This window comes from Anser cygnoides, chromosome 4 (assembly GCF_040182565.1).
Source record: "Anser cygnoides isolate HZ-2024a breed goose chromosome 4, Taihu_goose_T2T_genome, whole genome shotgun sequence".
Lineage (NCBI taxonomy): Eukaryota > Metazoa > Chordata > Aves > Anseriformes > Anatidae > Anser > Anser cygnoides.
This window is the reverse complement of record NC_089876.1, coordinates 20,886,520-20,910,132: the sequence shown is the minus strand read 5'-3', so window position 1 is coordinate 20,910,132 and position 23,613 is coordinate 20,886,520. Positions and strand designations below refer to the sequence as shown.

General features: G+C 36.0%; 2 long non-coding RNA genes across 2 annotated transcripts in view; one reads left to right on the top strand and one right to left on the bottom strand.

Moving 5' to 3' along the window:
• Window positions 1-896: 896 nt before the first annotated feature.
• Window positions 897-23,613, bottom strand: part of LOC125180533 (uncharacterized) — a 43,337-nt gene continuing 20,620 nt past the window's right edge. Inside the window, exons 2-3 of the long non-coding RNA XR_007159146.2 lie at window positions 2,883-2,949; window positions 897-1,207 (exon numbers count right to left, since the gene is read on the bottom strand). This is a non-coding gene — a long non-coding RNA (uncharacterized lncRNA). The remainder of the gene's footprint in view (window positions 1,208-2,882; window positions 2,950-23,613) is intronic.
• Window positions 10,716-23,613, top strand: part of LOC125180532 (uncharacterized) — a 75,651-nt gene continuing 62,753 nt past the window's right edge. The window contains exon 1 of the long non-coding RNA XR_007159141.2: window positions 10,716-12,818. This is a non-coding gene — a long non-coding RNA (uncharacterized lncRNA). The remainder of the gene's footprint in view (window positions 12,819-23,613) is intronic.

Here is a 23,613-nt window from a genome sequence, read left to right as displayed (position 1 = left end):
CAAAAATGTTAAAAATGAATGTGGTAAAAAATAAACTATTATTTATATCTGACAAGGGGACATGAAAGGTGGCATATATTATTTTTTATTTTTCAATGTTTCTAGTTCCATTCTAGTATATTGGGCCCTGAGGGCACTATCAGACCAGAGTAACCCCACTTTTCTTCCCAGGGCCTCCACTAGGCTCTGTCCAGGCCCCAGACCCACATTTCAGCCCCACCGTAGCCATCAGTCTGTGTACCATACCAGCGAGGCCACAGCAGGACCATGCTCCATCTCATTGCCCAACTATGTCCAGTCCAACCATGGGCCTTCCCTTCCTCCCCTCTCTTCCCCCCCCCCCCCCCCCCCATCACTCAATGCCAAAACAATTTATTAAAACAAAAATAGGGTTATATATATATATTTGTTGTTGTTGTCACTGGAGATGGAACTGTTTCTCATACACCAGACAGGAAAACCATTGCAGAAAGTAGCATATTTTAGATAAGAGCATCAGGGTCAAAACATCTGTCTGAGCATTCAGCGTATAACCTGAGCTTTTTTTTCAGATTTTTTTCAATATAGCATGTGAGAATTAAACAAATTTGATGCAGTAGTGTATGTGGCATTCAACAAAATGAATGTGCTTATGGAAAGCAATGTAGGAAACAGATTTTCCATATTTTTGTCAGAGTGTATTCGTTACAGTAGAAATAGCATAATATAGGATGGGAGTGGAGAACCATTATCTTCTACTGATAACATTTCTGTTTCTTGATATGTAGTTGTTTCATGACCAGTTTGTTCCAGTGTGCACTACTAGAGTAGGAACAAATGAAATAACAAAATTTACAAAACCTAATTCAAAGTTTTGATTTTATTGTAAGAGAATACAGAACTTAATACCCCTTTTTCCCAGAATTTTTGCTTTTATGATATTGGACTTTTCTAGAATGTTTCTAAAATGATAGTTATTGTGTTTCATCTTTGAATTCATCTTAAATTAAGTCTCCCAAATATGCTGTAAAATTAAATATGCAAAAGGTTGCAATATATTACAATGCCTTCTTCACGGATTGTGTCTGAGGATGAGTGGGGTTAAAACAGCCACTTCTGCCATCTCTATTTCTTCTCTTTAAGTCAAGTATGCATGTTCAAGCTTTAAAAAGCATTTTCTCCTTCCATTTAATTAATGCAGACTACTGTGTCTAAGCTGTTCTCTGTGCTACAAAAACAAAACAAAACAAAATCCCAATATGCAAACAAAACAACTACTGAAAAACAGTCACATGATCATCTTAAATGTCTGCTTATGCTACTTTTTTATGACTTCTGCTTGTTCTTATGTTGCAACCAGTACAAATGTTTCCGATATTTTCCTTCCGCCTGACTTAAATCTCATATTATTGACAAGAAGTCCTCTGATCTAATGTTAAACTAGTGAAATGATCACGTTATTTTTTATACTGTTCTCTGACATGGCACAGAAACATCAAACAAATATATATATTTAAATTGGTACTAAAGAAACCTCTTTGATACTTTCTGAAGAAGACTTTATGTGATATTATTTATTATCCAGTATTTTTTGCTACTAGTAAAATTTTGCAGTACCTGCTCTTTGATCTGATATTTCAGCTTCCTCTTACCCTTTCACTCCCAAGTCCTTTTCCATTCTCTGAAACATGCTTCTGATTGTAGTTGGTTGTTAATTTTATACTGAATAGGATTAGGTTTTCTTTTGCTGTGCTACTGCCACTGGACAACTGAGACTTCTAACCTGGTATTAGTGGCAAAAGGAAACTCCCTGTGATTTTTAGCATTATTTATGTTGCCTAACCACCTAAATTTTGAATATCTTTTTAAAGGTAGTAATTTAGACTGTTTTTGAGACAACTGATAACTGTCCAATTTGGTATGACACATTGTTTCCTAAAATTGAAATAGAAACTAAGTGAGATGAATTATGCTTTGGGAGGTTCTTTGGTTATAGATTTATCAACTATTTTTGAAACAACAGTTTTTACTGCATTTGTCTTTTCTACCTAACTACACATTATTTTTTCCAGTTAAACTCATTTACTTTTCTCTCTCTGTCTTTTTTTTTTTTTTTTTTTTCTGTTGCCTCTGTGCACCAAGAAAAGATGCCTGGAGATGATTCCAAATGTAACCCTCAGCATTCAGAATCAACCATATTTGAATGCATCACTTAATATTAGGATGCAGCTGTCCTAACAAGACACAATTCTTTTTCTTTTTTTTTCTTCTTTTTTTTTTTCCTCAAATGAAAATACTTTTATTGTACTGTCTACAGTACAGTGCTATCCTGCACTTCAATAGCTGAGATTTATTCATACCTCCTGTATATCACTGTGTATCCTTCTTTCATTACCTTCAGTTTCTGTTCTTGAGCAACATAAAATATGAGAGTTATGAGGAACATGACTGTTTTTGCCATAGACTCTATTAATGGTGTTCTAGAGACAAATACCAGTCTATGAAATTCTGCAGTCACAGTACTCCATACAAAAACTAGTCTACCCTTCTAGTCAATGGTGATTAATATATTGTCCTCAAGGTGTGAGTGTGTTTTATTTTTTCCTTTAGACAGGATTCATTTTGTTTTCTAATGCGTTTTTTTTTCTTCTTTTTTTTTTTTCTGTTAACATTTTAAAATTTTTATGGCTTTTTGTATGTTCAGAAATTTTCCTTCACTGCCCTATTTCTTCTATTCAAATGAAAGACAATCTATGAGATTCTTCCAGTTTTTAAACTTTTGTAAAACGTGTCTTTTTTTCTTCCTAAGATATTACAGCAAAGATTAGCAAACTCAAAAATAACTGTAAATTGCCACATACTATTGTTTCTTGCTATAAAAACTTAAAAAAATTGAATCGTACATGATAAGGTTTGCAGATATCATCGAAGCCACCACTTTCTCTGTTGTAGCACATCTAGTAGAAGAAGCTGTAAAGTAAATACATAAAAAAACACTAAGCAATAATATTCAGGGAATTTTAGATGAGTTAATTATTAGCAATAAAACCATTTAGGAGTAGAGAAACTAACAAGACAGAGATAAAGAATAGAACCCTGCTTCTACCAAAATAAGCTAAAGAGCAGCAGACATACGGATCAATGTTACTATGCATATGCTAATTAAAATGGGGTATTTTGCCCATTAAAAAGATTCATGACCAGGACTGAGGCTGCCAATTTTTCTGATGATTCATGAAAACAAAATAATTTATCCCTTTCTAGTCTACAGCTTGTTCAACTCTGCAGGACAAACAAGCATTCACTTGTTTTTGTTAGAATAAGAAAATCCAAGATGTCAAAGAAGGGAGAATAGTGATTTTTCATCCAAATATATTTTTAATTTACTTACTTAATGAGTATATAACACTGAAGTGTTGAATCAAACTGCTTTATACATTCTAGCTTAAATGAAGTGAAGAAAACTGAAAAGTGCCCAAGGAAAAGAAGAAAGTATTGCCTGTTGGCCTGTTGAGAGACATTGCTCTTCCCGATAATAAATCAAAGGGAGGAATAGAGGGTTTATCTCTTAAAATACCATGTAGGTAGTCAAAGAAATAAAATCTTGCCATGATTCAAGCCCACTAAGCAGAGTTCAGTAGATAGTGAAAGATTACTATAAATAATTTTCACTGGATTTTGATAGTCTAGGAAACAATGGAAAGCAGAAAATGCAATCATATAATAATATAATATCATAATATAAATATAAATAATATATTATAAATAATAAATATAATGTAACGTATAAATAATAAATATAATGTAACATAAATATTATAAGATAATATAAAGAACGAAAATGGAATTGTTAAGGAGGAACATAGTAATGTAGTATACAATGACACCAAAATAAAACTTTATAAACCTTATAAACCATAAGCAAAGTTCTTGCTGCTTACCTCGTAGCAAAAACTGTGCTAAACTTACTATGTTGCCACTTTTCATATATCTACAGTTCTCAAAATATTAAATATTAAGAGAGAAATGAAAGCACTGAGATTTCTCCAGAGCTTTATTCATAGCTCCCACAAACTGTTCTTTGGAGAATAGTAGCATATAAGAATTGTATGTGCTTGGCTGAGATGGCACAGATACGGCACTAATGAATAAATCAAATGAAGATGAAATAGTGTTCATTTCTCAAATATTTTTCCAGTTTAAACAAACAAACAAACAAAAATGGGTGCATTAGTTAACTTTGGAAGGATTAAAGGCTGTATAGACTTGCAAAAGAGACATCATAGGTATCAAGAAGGTGATGTTGCACTTCTGCATCTTTATGATCATGAGAGGTACTGCCTCTACTCATTTAAGTGGTATATTACCCAAAATAGTACTTAAGATTTTACAGATATTTAACTCTAGTGACACCACTCAAACAAAGAAAAAAACTCTGCAAAAAAAGCTATATACTTCTGGATCTCTTCATTTTACAACAAGGCATAGAAAATGCCAACTATTATGAAATGTTATGCACATCTATGAGATTTATATTTATGAACATTTATGAATATTATTGAAATAAATTACAAGCCTAAAAAAGAGGACTGTATGGCAAAAGAGAAGGCTCAGAGGAGACTTTATTGCTCTCTACAACTATATGAAAGGAAGTTGTGGGGAGCTGGGGATCAGCCTCTTCTCACAGAAGACTAGTGATAGAACTGGAGTGAATGGCCTCAAGTTGCACCAGGGGAGGTTTAGGTTGGAAATTAGGAGACTTTTCTTCTCAGAAAGAGTAGTCAGACATTGGAATTGGTTGTCCAGGGAAGTGGTGGAGTCACTGTCTCTGGGGGTGTTTAAGGAAAGGTTGGACCTGGTGCTTAGGGACATGGTTTAGTGGGTGACATTGGTAGTAGGGTGATGGTTGGCCCAGATGATCTTGAAGGTCTTTTCCAACCTTTATGATTCTATGATTCTATGAAAACAATAAAATAATACATGGCTATTTCAAGCTGCAGGATACAAGACTGCCTAGTTAGAGTCAGAGCAAAAAGTCACCCCAGTTTTAAATGAATGATGAAGTTGAAAAAAGAATACAATTAATTTTTGACTTTTATTTTCACAACAGAACATTTTATTTACTGATAATGTGTATTTTTCTGCATTAAATCTTTATATATGAAAGATATTTGACCTATTTGAAAAGGTTTGTCTCTATATTCCTGGCCCTTATTTCATAAAAAAGGTTCAAAATTAAAAAAGTATTTTACTATTTCTACTATATAAATATCTGAAAAATTCAAGCTTTCTCTTGTTGTATTATGTCCATTAAAAATATAATGAAAATGAAAGCACAACAAAATATACAACAGATTTTGAATTTAAATAATTAATATTTACACAGAATTGGACTTGTTGACTAAGCAGTTAAGGGATTTCAGAAATGAAGGAAGGAATTTCATAGAAATCATATTGTTCAGTGCAGTAGATGCAAACAATTATCAGAATAATTGTATTTCTCTGAGCTGCAGGAATTAGTATTGTACAATTTTAATTTCACTATGTTACAGTTAAAGAAGGTCAAAAACGAACCTTTTCTACCTTTTCAAAACTGCCTGAAGAATGAGGTGCCCAAACTTTGCTGCTGATACCATGTAGTTTATCTGACAAATGTGCATATATATACCCTTAAAGAATATCCAAGGGAGGTGGGTTAAAGAAATATTTTTCCCCATCAAGAAAAATAAATAAATAAATGACTATATTCTGTAAAAATGATAATTTAGTAGCATGCAGTGCAGGAAAATAGTAATTGTTTATTGACTACCCCCTTCTGCACCTTGAGACAGTGCTTTCATTTAATTAATTTATTTAATTACATATGATACTCTAAATGTAGTATTTTCACTATCTTCTGATGCTCTAAATATCCTTTTTCTATCTTCTGGTGAACAAAAGAAAGTACACCCTCTCTGGCTTAATTCTTGAACTCTTCAAGAAGAAGCATTCACTTTTGACAGACAATATGGGGCCGTTAAAAAAATATATATTTTCTAATGAAAAATCACTGCTAAATTTGGGCTTCAGACTTATGACACAGCCCTTCTGTCCATGTGAAGAGTTTCATGAGAATCTGATACTTAAGAACATATGAGCTGGATTCTTGTCTTTGTGGAATTCTTGTGATTTCAGTGGGCTTCTTATCAGACATTATAGTATATACTGCAAAGCTATAGTCACACACTGCTGCAAGGCAACTGTATACATCGTCTTTTTGCTAGAATTTAATCCATCGGTAGGTGAACTGGAGCTAACTGTTTCAAGCCTGCATCTGTCATTAAAATGTTATTTGTCCTACAGCTGTCTATGTGACCATTTTTTAATATCCCTGCTCCAGTGTTTTTTTTTTTTTTTGCTTTGTTCCCTTCATATTTAATTTTTTCTGCTTTTATTTTAGTGCGCTGTATTATTTTAATCTATGTATTGAAATTATATATATAAAAAAACAAAACATGCAAATATAATTTTTGTCATTCCTGCTGTTTAATGGAGAAAATCACTGCTAATACCTCAAGGAAGCAGACATTGGGCATTGGCTCATTTTATTTTTCCATGTCAGCTTCTACTGAACTGGTTCCTAGAATTATATGTATGCAGAGAAGCATTTCTTCACATCTGTCCTGTGTAAACTAGTGCTCCTTGTAACCACGTAGCCCTGTAATACAGGGGTTTTGCCATTCCTGGTAACAGTCCATAAGCTTTGCACTGAATTTCCAAGGCATTACGACTGAATTCAATCTGCATGTAGCTTTGTTTCACTTGGTTTGGCTGTGAGAGTTATTCCACATAGAATTAGATATTTACAACTCTAGCGCAGTGATGTAGTGAAATACAGGCCTGGTATGACAGCAGAGAGCCTGGGAAGCTGAGACACAGGATGAGGCATGCAGTATAGGCATGGGATGATAGCGGATGAGTCACAGGCCTGGCCTTGGAAACACCATGGCTATGAGCAACAGCCCATTGTCAGATAAAGAAATGGAGGCCCAGAGCTGGAAAGAACTGCTTTTGCAGATAACAGAACAGAGGAGTAGCATCTAATGTCCATAAAGGTCACAATATATAGTAAATTCGGATGTAACCTGCAGCTATAGGCCCTTGGATAAATAGGAAGTTGTAAAAGCACGTTAGCAAACTTATAAAAATAACTCTACGTTTATCTTAGGGGTTGAAGAAGAAGCCATTGACATGAACCTCATCTTCCTCCTAGTGAAGGAGACCAGATGCTGATAATTCACTGTAACACATCCCCTTGTCAGAGTGAAACCACTGAATTAAGGCCTAGAGGAGCAGGTAAAGAGAGGGCAAAACACCAGGAAAAGGGTGAGAAGTTAAAAAATATGTGTTGAACAATTTTAACTGCATCATTATTCTTTCACTTTCTGTAACTGTAATAAACTTTGTCTTATTTATATATAAGATGTGCTTCCTCTTTGCCCAGAAAGAAGATTTTGAAGATAACATCCTTCAGGACCTAACTCACTGCATTCAATTTGTTCTAATCACTACTGCTGACCTAGTGGAAACAAGGTAAGTAGAGCACTGCTAATTAGTAAAATATTAGCAAAAAAAAAAAAATAATAATAAAAAAATCTTACTTAGATGGAAGACATTTTGTTTAAAGCTTACAGCTGTCTCAGGTAAAAGATATAATTATCTTTCTATGGAAAAGTGACCCAATTATAAAATCTTCATGGAGAAGTCTTTCAAATTTTCTGCCATCAAGAATAAATTCTATTCGTTTATTTCACAGGTCAAAAAAGAGAAAAAGAAAAAAAAATAAAAGAATTATTTGTGAGGTGCAACCATAGTTTTATATACATAGCTGTAAGAAACAGTTATTCTATATACGAGATATTTATGACCCCAGCACAGTTACATATTGCAGAGAAATTCAGACCCTGAATTCTATCAGAGGCCCTGAGAAGTGGAGATGCAAGCTGCAACTTGCGGATAATATTGCACAATTTGTTGAAAACTTGTTGCTCTGTAGCCTTCTAGTAGGTTGTCCGCCACTGATATTGAACCATGACATGTAATAATTATTGACTTCTATGGAGAACTGAAAGTCAATGCTTCAATTAACGTGAAGAATTATAAGTATCTCAGTGTGATCATAGTACAGATCAATTTAATTAGATGTCAGTGCAATATATTTTTAAGTGGAACACCCATAAAAATGAATTTCATAAAGCATAGGATGAAAAAGAAAAAATTCTCTCTCTTGGTCTGGTGGAACGCTTCTGTAACTGAGTAGGAAGTTCCCCATTGAATTTGGTTTGAGATCTAAAACATGAAAATTATGTGAACACAAAAGCAAAACAGTAGCTAAAATAAAACAGAAGTTTTTAGAGTCCAAAATTTGAATGCCACAGCAGGAATCACCTTGTGAAGTTTTTGGGATGCTCCACCTAGAACATTTATGAGAACATTGAAGCATACATTTGTCTAGACATAGTAGGAACTCTTTCAGTCTCTGTAAATCATTTATAACTTAAAACCTGTAGCCCTTGACACACAGGACAGTAGGATACGCAGATGCATGTGTGCGAATATTCAGAATCCAGCACTGTCCTATGAAAATATACATTTTTCCTAAGTTTTATTCTGTCAAACTTACAGAAATGTGTAAATATAAGACCAGTTTCTCAAGCATAATGGACCTTTTTGTACTGTTCAGGTAAAAGAAAAGAGCTCCAAAGATATAAATTACATCTTTACCTAAAAACTCTTTCATGCAGCCAGAGAATAAAATAGTCAGTGTTTCTGTGATCTAGAAATATTTTCACCTTTCATTTTTTCTCTTTTCTCTCTCTCTTAAGAAAAAAAAAAAATTCCTTATATTTTGCCTTTCCCTTTTCTCAAGTAACATCCTTAAATCTTTAATAAGAGAGCTTTATTTTTTGCATCCAAGTTTGCAGAATTCAACCCTGTTCCACTCGATATTATCTTTAGATAGATTTGTCTTGACAAAATGTGCAGAAATAGGTAGGTATGGAATACCTAATACTATATTTTATTCTTATGTAATTTGGGCTGTCTTATATCCAGCTGCTAGATCCTGAGTTTGAGTTATTTTGTCTCTTAATGCATTTATGACCATGTATCTGTTCTTTGTAACAATACTTTTCAAAAAATGCCTGTACACCAGTAACTTTCACCTACAGTTTCTACATTGAAATGCAGAGATAGTAGCTTCATCCATTCCTGAAAGCATTATTATTCTCCTGTCAGAAATGCTTTGTTCTGTTCCCCAAAGCTCAAATCTTCAGATAAGAAAGATCCAGCCTTGCTCTTTTAAGCATTTTAGTAACCCCTGAAATATATACTCCAGAAATATTTATAATAAGTTTCATGATAATCATGAAGTTATCAAAATCAGTTTATAGTATTTGGATGCAAGCTGTAGGTATCAGGTACCTCCTTCAATAAACACATTTATTGGTTATACACAGAAATACCTACTAATAAGACTAATGATGTCCTGATTCAAAGAGGATATGTTTCACTTCTTTCTTGATCTGGTGTGCTGTATTACATAAGTGTTGTTTAATGAGAGAATCATTTCTATTTTAATTGGTAAATAGGTTTTACAAAGACTTGTTATTCCTGTATGTATTATAATTCGTTATTGTATTAATTAGCAGTACTTTATTTGAGAGAAGTCATATGAACAGTTGAACAGAACTAACATTTTGCTATACTATTATTAGTGCAAATTAGTTTAACACTGGAAGGTGCCGAGTACCCATATTATGATAATCAAAACAGTTCATTCAAGTGTGCCATAACATTGCCTTTGGTATGTATAATTTTTAGGGAAATTTAGAAACTTCTTGTTACTGTTTTGTAAATTTAAAGAGGAAAAGAACCCAAAATAAAGGGAGGGAAGAAAAGAAGAAAAGAGAAAAGCAAGGGACAGTATTTTTTTTTTTCTAAAATGAAAAGGAACATTTGAAAAAGTTTCAACAGTTTGCATCTATTTATTTTCTAAATCAGAAAGGAAGGACGCAGAGTAATAGTCCATCAGCTAATTACCAGCTGCTGCACTGTGTTATAATGGTGCATACATTCTAAAGAATAAGGTGTAAGAGAAGGTCAAACGGCTCAACAGAATAATAAAAAAATAGTGTCAAAAAAATTAAATAAAAGAATAAGGTTTGTTATTTTAGAAAAAGAGAAAAAAAAAAGTTTGGGATAGGAAGATTCTAATTGGTGATATTGAACTTTACCTTTACTACAAAGAACTTTCAAATATTCCAAAACTGCAGGTAGAGAAACACAGAATCCTGTTACTCTGAGCTTTAAATATATATATATATGTATATATTCCAAGAATAGATGTACTTGTTACACCTTAATATTTCTTCAGCAAAATTATGTCTCAGACATTATATCTACTCTTTCCAGAATGACAGTCATTTTACCAATAGATAAAAAAATGACCAGAAGAATTTCTACACCTAAAAGCAAAAGTCAGTTTTCCATGGATTAAAAGGTTTTCAGACAAGACCATGGAAATTCATGTTCTTCAGGACCTGAATATCTAGGAGGCTTTCTGCCATACATTCATGTCAATTTGACACTTTTCTAAGAGTTGTCATTAGAACGTGCAATAAACAGTAAAAATGTTTACCAGGTGGTAAACGTGTGGTCATGGAGTTTGTTGGAGAGTTGGTCTGATCTAACTTTAAGTATAAAGATATACTTGTTGAGATAGAGGATCATCAATAGTGAGTCAGAAAGATGAAATTCATTTTGTCCTCTATTTCCTTAGTTACTGCAGACAACTTACAGTGCACATTTTTGGTTAAACGAGCCAACCAGGCAGACTATTTGATAATTGTTTCCCCTGTAGATATAACGGCAAAAAAGGAGTCCTGAGTTCAGAATAGTCCTCTTCTTGATCTAAGTACCTTTACAATTATCTGGAGGTTATCCCAAGAGAGGCTTTCAGGGTCTATTTTCACTTGTTCTGGAAGTTTCAGTCTTATGGATTTACCCTCTCCCAGATTTGGTATCTGATCTTATAGGCATCTTTGGGGAGTGAGGCAGAGAATGTATACTAGACTGAGTATATTAATACAGTGATGCCCCAAGGTAAAGCGTTTTTTTTTGTTCAGTTGCAAAGTAGTGTTAACAGACAAAAGCACAAAGAGGTACTCTAAGAAAGCTGATATTGCAATTCTTTTCGTATTGAGAAGTCTTTGGCTTTTCTTTCCTTCAGCTCCATATGCTTTAGAATGTATAAGAGTACTTTCTAGTGCCTTTGAGGTATGTTAAAGACAATCTTATGAAAAGGCTTTTAGATGCTTTGAGCTTTTATTAATGGAGTCTATGTACATATATTAGTTGTGTGTGCACATGTGGTTTACAATACATTTAATAAATATAGCTTTGATAATTGATGCACATATTCAAAAGAGAAAAACACAAACAAAAATAAACAGAATAACAGTCAAATGTTATTTTTAACAAAATGAACACTTCATTATTCTATGTCTGCACAAAATCATGACTTAAGGTGTCTCTGTCTATTCCTGCCAACCATTATCTTTTATCTATATAATCTTTTTCACTGTCTTGTAGCACAGTAGTTTTAACCATCTCTTTGACCAAGAACAAAACTAAAAATGTTCTGACTTCCAGAAATACTTTCCCTATCAGCATATCTGCTTAGATTGTACAGGAAGTGAGGGGTGGCTTTTTGTTCATTTGGTTGTATAGAGAAGGGAATATATTGGCTGTATGCTTTCAGAACAGCACAGAGTATCAAAATTCTTAATAACCTGGGGAGCAAAACAACACAAGCATGAGAGGCTTTCCCACATACTGCTTGTGATAGATTTTATTCTACCCTTTGAAATATGTTACCAGGCTACTGCTTTAATCATAAGCAATAGATTTTCAAGAGACATTAACTTTTCTGTGAGATTATTATTACTTTTAAGTTTTGAGTATTTCATATTTCCTCTGTCTATAGAGAAATTTAAATATGTCTGGCAAATATCCCTCTGACCTTTGCAGAAACTATAATTGAATGCTTGCACAAAAACAAACAAACAAAAAAAGGCAGCATATTATTTAAGTACTGTTGATATGCTGTGTTTTAAACATATTTAAAGATGATAGAAAACTCTACATCCTTTCAATATGTGTATATATATGTGTGCATAAATATAAATATATACATAGTAAACTTCTGTTGTCAAATGCATATACTAAAATATAGCTGTAGTCATTAAATCCATTCATGAATCCTGTACAAAATTCTGTAACTCTCATATTCCTTTTTCTTCCTTTACCCTCTAGATTTCTTTTTGGTCTATATTATTCTGAAAAACTTAAAATTTGAGAATTAACTAGTCAAAAAGATGAAATAGTGAAAGTGGTATAGGTTTGGGGAAGAGTAGTTGGAACGTTGCCTGATAGGAAAGGACCTGCGTATGTTGGTGTCTTGGTTTCAGCTAGCATAGAGTTAATTTTCCTCCTAGTATGGTATGGTGTTGTTTTGGATTTAGAATGAGAATTATGTTGATAACATGCTGAAGTTTTCATTGTTGCAGAGCAGTGCTTACACTAAGCCAAGGACTTTTCAGCTTCTCACGCTATCCTGCAAGTGAAGAGGCTGGGGGTACATCAGGAACTGGGAGGGGACTGAACCAGGACAGCTGACTCAAACTGGCCAAAGGGGTATTCCATATCATCTGACATCATGCTGAACAATTAATGTGGGGTGGCTGGCCAGGGTGAGTGGACCGCTGCTTGGGGATAGGCTGGGCATCTGTCAGCAGGTGGTGAGCAATTGCATTGTATATCATTTCTTTTTTATACATTATTAGTAGTAGCACTATTATCACTATTATTATTATTCTCCTTTCTTTTCTTTCCTGTCCTAATAAACTGTCTTTATCTAAACCTACTAGCTTTCATTTTTTTTTCTGATTCTCTCCCCCATCTCATTGGGGTGGTGGGAGGGGAGGGTGAGTGAACAGCTGTTTGGTGCTTAGCTGCCAGCTGGGTTAAACCACAACAGCTGGTCAACAGCAGGCTGAACATGAGTCGTCAGTGCGCCCAGGTGGCCAAGAAGGCCAATGACATCCTGACCTACATGAGAAATAGTATGGTCAACAGGACTAGGGAAATGATTGTCCCCTTTTATGCTGCACTGGTGAGACTGCGCCTTGAATATTGTGTTAATTTTTAGGCCCCCCTCTACAAGAAGGACATTGAGTTTCTTGAATGTGTGCAGAGAAGAGCAATAAAGTGGGTGAAGGGACTAGAAAACAAGAGATATGAGAAGTAAATGAGGAAGCTGGGGTTGTTTAGTCTGGAGAAGAGGAGTCTGAAGGGAGACCTCAGTGTTCTCTATAGCTACCTGAAAGGAGGCCGCAGCAGGAAGGGTGTTCTCTTTTCTCAGTTGACAAGTGATAGGATGTGAGGATGTGCACTCAAGTTTTTCCAGAGAAGTACATTAAGGAAGAATTTCTTCATGGAGAGGGTTGTTAAGCGTTGGAATGGGCTTCACAGGGAAGTGGTGGAGTCCCGATCGCTGGAGGTACTTAAGAGATTTGTGGACACAGCATTAAGGGACGTGGTTTAGAGATGGGATTCGATAAGTCAGGTTGATGGTTGGACTCGATGATGTTGATGGTCTTTTTCAATCCAGATGATCTTGTGACTCAGGTAATTTCCTACGGCAAATTTTTCCTGTGTAATTTGCAAGAACTTTAGGCTTGAGAGAGGTCAAAGAACAGACACAATGGAAAGCCAAATAACCCTTACCTACTCAAGAGATATTCATATCCCTCTAAAAAGGCATACTGCAATTAATTAGAGTAAGAGCAGGAATGAGAGAGAGAATGATGATAAAAGTTAGTTGTTAAAGCATTAAGCTATGATCTGCAGAGATATTCATTAATCATGTAAGATTATTAGTTGTCAAACTGGGAAAGATTCCACTGAAGCCATGAAAAATACTATTTGAACACAAGAGAAGACCTTACCTTTCAGACTTTGTCCTCCTGATACATAAGTATATATAATGGTACAATACACATTTTATTTTTTACCACCCAAACACCAGTTAAATTTAATATCAGGGTAAGAAATTTGGGCAAACTATGGAAAAGTTGATTAGCTGCTAGCTTGGTGGTCCAGTTAGGCCCAAATTCAGTAGCTAATGGGTTAGAAATGGGACATTTGGGGATTCTTTTTAAAGACATATTCAGGTTCCATGTAATTAAAACAGCATTTGGAACAAACTCCAATGTGTAGTCCAGAAATATATTTAAACTAGCATTTCATTTGTAAGCTTAAGCTTCATATTATTTTACTTTTCCTATATAGGCATCATCAGGCATTTGCACTTCTGTTTTTGTACATGTACGAAAAATCCTATGATAACCCTTCTGTGGTCTGTAGAGCTTCTTGGGTCTGTCTTGCAACATCCAGGTACTACTTTTATATAGTAAGAGTGTTGTAGAAAATAAAATAAAATAAAATAAAATAAAATAAAATAAAATAAAATAAAATAAAATAAAATAAAATAAAAAGAATCTGTGGAAGTATGACTAGAGTTTATACTTCTGAATCATAAGTGAGAATCCTACAGATGATGAGTCCTGACCTTCCTCCTCTCCTTTCTTCTAGTATATTTTTATTTCTTTTCTTTACAGAATGACTGTATTAGGAAGAGAAACAGAGAGTTATTTTGATGAATCAAAACCAAATCTCTAGATCAAAACCAATCTCTAGAGATAAGAAGTTGTTTGAACCTTTTCCAGAAGGAGAAAAAAATCTTAAAGTTGATTACTCACTAGTCCAAGTGAGTCCTAACTAACAAACTATTGCATAAAATCAGATTGGTGAATCCCCTTGCAGTTCTTAACTTGTTGCAAAAGTATTTTATCTATCATCAAGAGAGCTCAAATTTTAACTGTTTGCTTCTGTACCAGAGATCCAAGTGAGATATATGTTATTATTGATAGCACTTATTACAGTCATAGGTTCTGTTTAAAACTACCACTAGAAACTTGGGATGACTCATAATTTAGGACCAAGTCTTCTAATGTAAGCCAATGACAGTTTTGCTATCTATTTGCATGTTAAATCCTGATTCTCTTATTGTATTCAGTAGCACTTTATGCCACTCTTATCATCATGGAAATCAAAGGGTTTTGTTTTTATCTGCAAAGATGCAATTTACATTTTCAGTTTGGCAACCAGAATATATTTCAGTAAAGGCTGAAGACTGAGCTTTTAGTGTTGCTTGCCAACGTATGTTTTTGGTGGAATACTGTCTTCATTACATTCACTCAACTCCATAAACTGAAAGGAATTCAAGATTCCTCTGATATGCACTATGCATATTAGATGCCTGAAACCTGGTCCATCTTGTTTGGTTTTATACCTTTTACTTCTAATATCCTTTTTGTAACAGCTGTTATTATTATTCACATACGTCAAAATCAAAGTACTTCTTTGTACAAAGAACACAGTGATGAGCTTGATCAATTTGCTGAAACACATTATTCAGAAAACCCAAGCATGCTTTTTTTTTTTCTTCCTCCTCAAAATGCTGCTTTAATGTAGACATTTGCACAACTCTTAATCTAGAGGCTTGAAAGATCATGTGAGAAATAGATCATGCATATCCTACGTGTCAGGCCCTTCTAGAAAAAGTGGCTTGATCATTGGCTTTACACTACTTATTCCTCCCTCAAACCGACCCTCAGTCATTACATTCCATAACCATCTTCAGAATGGCATGCCCACATCTGAGTCCTGCAATATCCAAAGTGACACTCAGCTATAAAGTCTACAGGTTCCTGCCAGGCTAGTGATTATCACCTCTTGGAGGTGATAAATGACAAAAGCTTTGCATCAGGTTGACTCACAGTGCCTACCTGCCTTATTTCTTCTGTTTGCTTAACATCCTTGAGTATACTGATACAACAAAATGTGCATTTGTTATGGTGTAACTATAACATGTTTGCAAACAGAGAACTATGTCCTATTAGAAAGCATTTGTGTGACCGTGATTTAGTCTTCATAAAAATGAATATCTATATCTGTATTTATGGGAATTAATGGTCCAATAGCATTAATGTTGTATTATTCTATGTTGCATATTCTCCTATTCCCTACTATGATTTAGAAATGAATTCTGCATTCTTTTGTGGAGCTATTATTTTCTTGACAATAATACTAAAGCATTCAGCACAATTCTTATTTCCATGGAAAAGTCCATCTCTTCAGATTTTCCCATGGGAGTAATTTTGTACCTGATTCTCCACTTATGCTTTTTTATGACTAGTGAATCTGTCTTCATAACCAAAAAATAATTGTTCAGTTTGTGATGTGAGATTAGAATGGGTCCTGTACTTGTTCAGTATTTAATGCAAGCTTCTGACAGGTAATTTGCAGTATGGCACAATGCACTATAGACATCCAGTTTCTTCTAAAATTTTTTGAAAAAGTACAGAGCACAAGTAAGACTACATTTTGTTTTAGGCAGTCATATCTGTTCCGGGAACACTATTGATCAGTTGCCGCCTTCTGTCTTAAAATAAATACCTGAAAACTTACCTGGGATGCTCATTTAATGCAGTGAGTTGTTATACAAGTTTCTGTTCCAGAGTTTCTGTTTATAATTTAATTGCAAAAATAAATAAGGTGTTTAAAAGACAATTCATTGGAGGAGTGGAAGGTGGAGGTGTGATGAGGTTTATTTATGTAAAAGTAGTCACAGTATGAAATTAAATGTGGTAAACTTTGCCTGATCAGAATCTAAGGGGTTTTACTACTTTTTACTATGTTTTGTTCTTCAAAAAGGAAGTGAAAAAGAATTAGCAAATCATATTTCACTGTCAGTGAATGTTGCAATAATTCAATCCCCCCCAAAAAGTTTTATTTAGATGTTATTCACTTTAAATATATAGATTTCTTTTTCTTACTAATTTTAACTCTGAATAGGATTAATGCTCTAGTGTTAAAAACATCAACCACATCTAGCATTATTAATCTTAAGGATCCTCAAAAAGCAGTGCCCATATTACAAGTCATTTACACTTAATCTGTATTGACATATTTTGAAGGTTCTCTGTATCATGTGAATGATCTGCACTCAAGTTGGACAGCTATGAATTCTGTATTCTCTCATTAGCCATTCTATACTTGCCTCTTTTGGGATCACCTTTTTCAAATAAAACTTTGATAGTATGAGAATGATGAGGAATGAGGTATTATATGATACATTTGGCTGAGTAATTTGGTAGACTTGTCTCTCCCATTAGAAGAAAGATTACCATAGACCTTTAACACTAGATCACCATGGTTTTGCAACAGGTGCAAACAACTTTGACAAATTTACTTTAAAACCTAAATATGGAAAGTAAAAAAACACTCTATATTTGAAGCTAATCCTGATAGTGAACAGTGGTCATGCTTTACTCTTTTTTCTTTACTCTTTTTTTTTCTTCTTTCTTTAATATTATAATTAATTTAGTCATAAAAGACTAATGTCAGGATAACTTACCTGAAGATATTTTTAAATAAGATTGAATATGAAAAGATGATAGGAAACTTTTGTAGGAATTGATATATCTTTTGCTGAATCTTCAAATCACAGAGGGATTTTGTTATAAACATGTAGTTTATCATTAGAATATTTTCACTCTGCTTTGTTTTATGGAATTAATCCTTGCCACATGATCTTCCAGAAGACTGAATTCAAAAGAATGAAGAACATGATTTAACAAAGTCATGCAAAAATGTCTTTAGATTATTGTCAACAGAGATGAGGTGATTTTGGATTCAGAAGTTCTAGCTCAAGACTGATGAAAGTTAGAATCAGACAGCTGTCTGCTTTTCTTGCTACTCTATGCATTTGTTACTGGCTTGTATCAGACACAGATATGAACCAGTGATCGTTTTCATTTGCTTTAGGGTACTAAGTAGTCACCTAATAAGGGAATCAGCTTCGGTGCTGTGAGGTGAGGGATAGTGGTGTACAGGGGGATTTCCTGAGCCAGGGATAATCTAGGGCAGCGCAGAGACCCAACATGAGCGGGCAGCTCTCACGGAAGCACCTGATGAGGCATGGGCTGGGCCAGAAGCAGTGGTGGCCTCCCCCCCAACTCACAAAAGGTAACCTGGTATCCCTAGGGTGCGTGATGACCAGGGTGTGGTGCATCAGTCAGGGAGTGGAGCAGCACTTTGTGCAGGAGGGTGCCTTTTCAAAGGAGAGCCATTCCTCTGGCTAAGTGGGAGACTTGAAGTATGTATGACCCAGAAGACGGGCACTGTTCTGTGACCATCTGCACTCATCCTGCCTGACCCTCGAGGTCAGAAAGGTGGGCATTTTTCTGTGAGAAAAGGCTGCAGATCTGTCTGCACCATCTACTCCAGTGGTGGCTGATGCCTCCACCCCGACTGAGCTGCTGAAGGGATAGGCTGTGGTGCAGGAAGCACCTAGGCCTTTCTCCTGTGGCAGGGACAGGGGGGCAAAGCTGCATGTAAAAGGTGTGCCCAGGTGGAGGATGTCCTGCAGCAGAAGGTGGTGAAAAGGCTACATAACAAGAGGGAGCCTGAGAAGGAATTAGATAGCAGGTTCCAAGTGCAGTCTGCAGCCCCTGGCCGAACAGCGAAAAACTCTCTCCACCAGCACACACAGAAGGGAGGGGAGGCAATAGATAACACAGAAGAATGGAAACTTGCAATGGCAAGGATCAGCAAGAGGAAGAGGCTTCCCTGTAACCTAAGGTACACTTGAAGAACTGCTTCACTGCTCTGCTGACTGAAGAGGAAAGATCTGTCACATCAGGAAAGATGCTGGAGCTGACTAAGGCAGTCTGATCTGCTCTTTGTATAATAATCAGTGCAACTAAGAAAAGGCAACAGGTGATTGAAGTAGGTGATTCTCTTCTGAGAGGTACAGAGGCACCTATCTGCCAACCTGACATACTTTCTAGAAAGGTATGTTGCTTGCCAGGGTCTCATATCAGGGATGTCACCAAGAGACTACCAAGCCTCACACAGCCCACTATTATCCACTGCTGTTGTTTCCCATGGTCATCGGTGATACAGTCAGGAGTATCAAGAAGGACTACACAGCCCTGGGAGCAGTGGTAAGGGATTCTGGAGCGCAGGGAGTTTTTCCTCAATCCTCACAGTGAAAGGGAAGGGATTTAAAAGGGCCAGTCAGATCTGGCAAATCAACAAATGGTTACAGGGCTTGTGCTACAGTTAGAGGTTAGGCTACTTAGGCCATGAGACTAGCTTTGAGAGTCCTGGTCTACTGGGGGCTGATGGGGTTCATCTGCCAGAGGAGGGGAAGAGCATCTTCAGTCACAGGCTTGCCAATGAAGAACATGAATTGCGCAGGGAACAAATGCAGAAGACTTTTGTGTCCCAAATCAGGCCTCACTACAAGTTGTCTAAAATTTTAGCCAGTATTTCAGAGTCTAAGCATTAACAAATTTTGCTAGCCTCAATGATAATGAACTGAAGCCAAGATCCCAATACACAAAGCCACAGAACAGTTGAGGTTGCAAGGGACTTCTGAAGGCCATCTGGTCTGACACCCCTGTTCAAGCAGGGCCCCCTAGAGTCAGTTGCCCACGTCCATGTTCCAATGGGTTTTAAGTATCTCTCAGAAGGCAGTTCCACCCTGGGCAACCTGTTTCAATGCTTGGTCACCCTCACAGTAAGAAAGTGTTTCCTGGTGTTCAGAGGAAACCTTCTGTGTTTCCATTTGTGTCCATTGCCTCTTCTGTCACTGGCACCATTGAAAAGAGCCTGACTTTGTTGTCTTCACACCATCTCTTCAAGTTTTTGTATACACTGATGAGATCCACCCCAATTCTTAGCTTCTCTAGGCTAAACAGTCCCAGCTCTTCAGTCTTTCCTTGTGTGAAAGATGCTGTAAACCTATTTCTCCAGCCTGTCCAAGTTCCTCTGGTTTTCAGCACAACTCTTCAGTCTATCAGCCACTCTTCTCACTTCTGTGTCATCCGCAGACTTTCTGAGGGAGCACTCTGACCATCCAGGTCATTAATGAAGATGTTAAACAAGAGTGGACCTAGTACCCCTAGGGTACACGGCTAGTTACTGGCCTCCAACTAGACTTCATGCCAATGATCCCTATGTTCAGCCAGTAATGACTATGTACAAAATAAGAAGTTTATAATTAAAAGTACTAAATTAGATCACACAGAAAACTTGTCTCTATCTTTTAACCTATATATTCTTTCAGATTTTTTTTTTAATGTAACATTATGATATTGTACATGAAAGTAAGAAAATTGCACTCTCGTAAAGTAATAGTGAACTGAGGTGGATAGAGAGATAAGAATCCACTTTGTACTGGGTCGGGCTGGGATGTTAACTTTCCCTGCAGCAGCCCATACAGTGCTGTGCTCTGCACTCGTAGCTAAAACAGCAGTGGTATCACACCAGTGTTGTGTCTGCTGCTGAGCAGTGCTGGCACAGCATCAGGACTCTCTCTAACCCCCCTAGGGGTGGGCAAAGATGTAAGAAAAGAAACATCACCAGGGCAGCTGACCTAAACCAACCAAAGGGATATTCCATACCATATGGTGTCACACTCAGCAATAAAAGGTGGAAAAATGAGGAAGAGGGGAGGGGTGGGCTCTCGTTGTGAAAACGTCTGTCCTCCTCCCGAACACCGGCTACGTGCATTGAGGCCCTGCTTCAAGGATGTGGTCAAGCATCGCTCATTTGTGGGAAATAGAGAATAATTTCTTTCCTCTGCTCTTCCACATAGCCTTTACTTGTTTTGTTTAGTTTTCCCTTTCCCCCTCCCTTTTCCCCTTTCCTTTTTCCCCTTTAGTTAAATTGTTAATTGTTTAGTTAAATTGTTTAATTAATAATAATCTTTCCTTAATAATTATTTTTTTCTTCCCTTTAATTAAATCATCCTTATCTCAACCCGTGAGTTGTTCTTTCCTTTACTTCTTTCCCTCCTCATCTAAGGAGGGGGAGTGAGAGACCGGTTGTGGTGTTCAGCTGCCTAGCACAATAAAACCACCGCAACTTTCGGCATGGAATGACTAAGTACAAGTACTGCTGGCTTGAAAATAGACAAATTACTCATGAACTGCTGTATTATACTCTTAGGAAAGCACTCAGGACAAAAAAAAAAATGCAGAGCAGAAATCATCAATTAATATGTTTGTTAAAAAGTCAGAACTGATTAAAATGCATCTTGGACTCTATTTGTGTGTATATGTGTTTGAGGAAATCACAAATGTTTGAAAGGGAGTAAGCATATGTCAGCTACGGCATCCAAGACAATTAGAGTCAGTTACACTCTATGTGCCCTGAAATTTGTTTAAATTATAATTTAAAGGATGTGACAGGAGATTTGAGCTCTTCCTGAACTGTACATATGGAAAAGAAAATGATTCTTTCTCAGAAAGGGGTAATTTTTTTGACAACTTGGTGTAGTGCCATGTCATAACATAAGATAACCAAGAAGACACTCACACCATTGAGTGTCCAAACCACACCAGCTGAATTCACAAACATGAAAAGAAAGCAAAGGTTACTACAATAATGCCAAGATTGGGCAAGGAGACAGCTTGTGCAATTTTTTTTCCTAGTACTTCAGAGTAAAATTTGTCTAATACTTAATTTTAGGAGTGGGCTAGCCCTGCAGAAAATCTCTCCAAGGATTTTTTTTTTTTCTCATTGATCTTTGAAACAAAACAATTAATGCTTTTACTTTTTGTATGGATCCTGGGTTCTGCATAAGAAATGACTTAACCAGTGCAGAGTTTACATTGTTACTTTGTAACCATAATCATTGGCTTTGGATATTTATATGTATAATAGAATAAAATATATTAAACAATTAGGGGAAAAAATGAAATAGATTTAAGTATTGATTTTTAGACTTGGGTTGATAAAACATGAAATACAGAGTACCTCACAAAATTCTGAAACATTTAGCAATCTTCTATTTATTTTTTCCGCATGGATGCAGAGTATAGATTCCTCTAGCTGGATGATTGACTTATTTAGGACTATGCCTTGAAAGATATCTAAACATCAGACTATTTTATGGCTAGTAGCTAGGGTTGCCAGTGATCATTCAAAGCTATACAGTTCCCCACTCACTCTTCAGAAGCATCTGAAACACCCTAAAACATTGTAAAAACATAGTATGCCTTTGTTTCTCACAGTTAAATAATCTGCCATTTGTATAACTTTATTTATTTATTTATTAAACTAACAACATACTGAGTCATTTTACTTTAATAGCATATATGATAAATTTAACTAAATTTAGGGTCTCAGTGGTTATAAACCACATAGCATTTTTGTGTAATAGTCAATGATGGTGCACTTGTTAAATGTTCATGAGTTATTAGCAATACCACCCTGATTTTGGTTCAGAGACTACAGTGAAGACTCCTCAGTGATTCAGGAGCCAATATTATGAAATGCACTCATTTATACCTATAGATGAGAAACCAGGGCAAAAGTTTTCTGTGTAGCAATACACAGTTGCACAGGATAAACATTTCCTACACTGTGAACACTTCCAAATTTCATAAACTCGCTGTTCCACATTGAAAAGAACTGAACATTTTCTCTTATGAAAGACATAAGAAAAAAACTATATTAAATCCAGAACAAAAAACTGTTGCATGGCTTCCTCAGTATGGTACATTTCTTTTGGTACTTGACTCAGGTCAAAACTTGTATTGCAGTTTTCCATATTTCAAATGAGAGCTAAGATCACTGAAATGTCTTTTACTGTATGTGACTACAAAGAGGTTCCGCAAGAAAAATCAAAATCTAATGGATCAGAGACCTTAGCCTCAGTCTCCCATTTCCCAATGGTGTAGTATTAAGCAGCAGATGACAGATAGTTATTGATTCTGGAAAGGATTCAGGTTGTTCCTCAGCTTTCACTGGAAATTGCTCTATGAGAATATCATATGTGCCCATGCAAGTACTCTAAATTTGTCTGTAAAGTCTACCAAAAACACTTAGAATTTCAAGTGGAAGAGGTTTTCAGTGTGTGAAAAACAAGACAAAACAGTCCTTCTCCTAGCATGTACTTCACACTTGTCTCTGGAGACCTCTAGCTGCCAGAGAATTACAGAATCACAGAATGGTTGAGGTTGGAAGGGACCTGTGGAGGTTACCTTGCCCATCCCCTCTGCTCAAGCAGGGACCCCAAGGCTTTTGAAAATCTCCAAAAAGGGAGACTTTACAACCAATCTGGGCAACCTATTCCAGTGCACTCTCACCTGCCCAGTAAAGTGCTTCCTGATATTTAGATGGCACCTTTTGTGTTCCAGTTTGTGCCCTTTGCCTCTTGGCCTGGCACTGGGCACCACTGAAAGAAGCCTGGTTCCATCCTCTTTGAAGTCTTCCTTTACATATTTATACACATTGATGAGATTCCCCCAAGCCTTCTCTTCTACAGGCTGAACAGTCCCAGCTCTCTCACTCTTTCCTTATAGGAGAGATGCTCTGGTCCCTTAATCATATTCATGACTCTACATTAGACTCCAGTTATACTCCAGTATGTCTCTCTCATACTGGGGAGCCCAG